We start from the raw sequence: 2,500 nt of genomic DNA on the forward strand, positions 1-2,500 counted from the left end.
ACGTGCCAACACGTCTGCACAACTGCGATACAAACCACCAGCGAGAACCGCTGGGGCGACCGAGCAGCAGACGGCGTCGCGGCGCCGAGTGCCGGGCGGCGGCGCATCCTCAACGCACACAGTCCTCAGTCGGACCAGCACACTGCAGATGTCCACCGCGCTTCGCACCGGGCCCGCGAGGACCCACTTTGGCCGCCCGGCGCCGCGCGCAGGGTGCCCCGGCGCGCAGCTGCGCCGCCTGCCGCGTCCGTCGGCCGGCGCGCCTGCCACTGGGCGCCCCCACCAGCCGGCTGTAGCGCGTGCGCCCACGCACCGCGCGGCCAGCACGCCGGGCGGCCCCCCCTCACCGGCCGGGGACGGTCCCACCCAGCCACCGCCGCGTATCGCTTCACACACAGATTTGCCCTTACTGATTTACCTCCAGCAACAACAACCGCACCACAATGGGTTTACCAGTTGTTCATTTGCGTAACGTCACCAGCAAACGTAGACGTCCATCCCAGTTTGCAAATGCAACGATTATTGCATACCTGTCTGTTAGGTGTCACGACACACTACGTCTGCCCACATACACGCAACAAAATGTGCACGACTAGAGAACACGTGGGAGGTGGCCCCCTACGTATGCGATGTCCATTACGAGACCGACTGTCAACCAGCATCTGTACCATGTCGCAGATGTGGAACGCGGTGCACCATGCTATCACACTGTGTGAGAAGAGACGACTACGTTTGAATACACGCGCCACTACATCAACAGACGGCTCATGCTGATCGCCATCCAGGGCGTCCGTTAATCCCACACGTCTCTATGGCGTACCACACTGCAATGTAGCTGTTATGGGGAGACGGCACGTGGCTGAGTGCACAACATTTGGACCGTATGGTTCGCTGTTGTTGGGCGCAGTCGTTGTACGGTCACACATGTGCCACAGCGTATCATGCAGTACATACGGACCTATGTGCAGTACAATGTGAGGGTTAAGCTTACGACATCAGCGGACAGTGGACACAGGCCGTACCACGACGTAGACTGAGCGCTTCGACATGCGAATGCCAGTGAACAGCTGCGAAGGGCATTGAACACGCAAGCACCTGAACGACCAGCGTGCGAAGGCAGGGGGGAGGGTGGGGGCGATGTACATCCTGCAGTCGTCCACATTACAGTGTACAGCGGGAGCATGTAAAAAGTAAGCAACACTTGCGAAGTGTTGAACATGAAACGATACACAAGAGGGTGGGCGGTGCGAGTAGCGAACTATATTCAGAGGGTTGTGGTTAGACAACACTGGATTAATGTAACGTGTCATATGCCAATTACAGAGCAGGTTAAGGCACAACTTGGGTTAGGTTAAGGCACAACGTGGGTTAGGTTAAGGCACAACTTGGGTTAGGTTAAGGCACAACGTGGGTTAGGTTAAGGCACAACGTGGGTTAGGTTAAGGCACAACGTGGGTTAGGTTAAGGCACAACGTGGGTTAGGTTAAGGCACAACGTGGGTTAGGTTAAGGCACAACGTGGGTTAGGTTAAGGCACAACGTGGGTTAGGTTAAGGCACAACGTGGGTTAGGTTAAGGCACAACGTGGGTTAGGTTAAGGCACAACGTGGGTTAGGTTAAGGCACAACGTGGGTTAGGTTAAGGCACAACGTGGGTTAGGTTAAGGCACAACGTGGGTTAGGTTAAGGCACAACGTGGGTTAGGTTAAGGCACAACGTGGGTTAGGTTAAGGCACAACTTGGGTTAGGTTAAGGCACAACTTGGGTTAGGTTAAGGCACAACTTGGGTTAGGTTAAGGCACAACTTGGGTTAGGTTAAGGCACAACTTGGGTTAGGTTAAGGCACAACTTGGGTTAGGTTAAGGCACAACTTGGGTTAGGTTAAGGCACAACTTGGGTTAGGTTAAGGCACAACTTGGGTTAGGTTAAGGCACAACGTGGGTTAGGTTAAGGCACAACGTGGGTTAGGTTAAGGCACAACGTGGGTTAGGTTAAGGCACAACGTGGGTTAGGTTAAGGCACAACGTGGGTTAGGTTAAGGCACAACGTGGGTTAGGTTAAGGCACAACGTGGGTTAGGTTAAGGCACAACGTGGGTTAGGTTAAGGCACAACGTGGGTTAGGTTAAGGCACAACGTGGGTTAGGTTAAGGCACAACGTGGGTTAGGTTAAGGCACAACGTGGGTTAGGTTAAGGCACAACGTGGGTTAGGTTAAGGCACAACGTGGGTTAGGTTAAGGCACAACGTGGGTTAGGTTAAGGCACAACGTGGGTTAGGTTAAGGCACAACGTGGGTTAGGTTAAGGCACAACGTGGGTTAGGTTAAGGCACAACTTGGGTTAGGTTAAGGCACAACGTGGGTTAGGTTAAGGCACAACTTGGGTTAGGTTAAGGCACAACTTGGGTTAGGTTAAGGCACAACTTGGGTTAGGTTAAGGCACAACTTGGGTTAGGTTAAGGCACAACTTGGGTTAGGTTAAGGCACAACTTGGGTTAGGTTAAG

This window comes from Schistocerca cancellata, unplaced genomic scaffold, assembly GCF_023864275.1.
Source record: "Schistocerca cancellata isolate TAMUIC-IGC-003103 unplaced genomic scaffold, iqSchCanc2.1 HiC_scaffold_232, whole genome shotgun sequence".
NCBI classification, from domain to species: domain Eukaryota; kingdom Metazoa; phylum Arthropoda; class Insecta; order Orthoptera; family Acrididae; genus Schistocerca; species Schistocerca cancellata.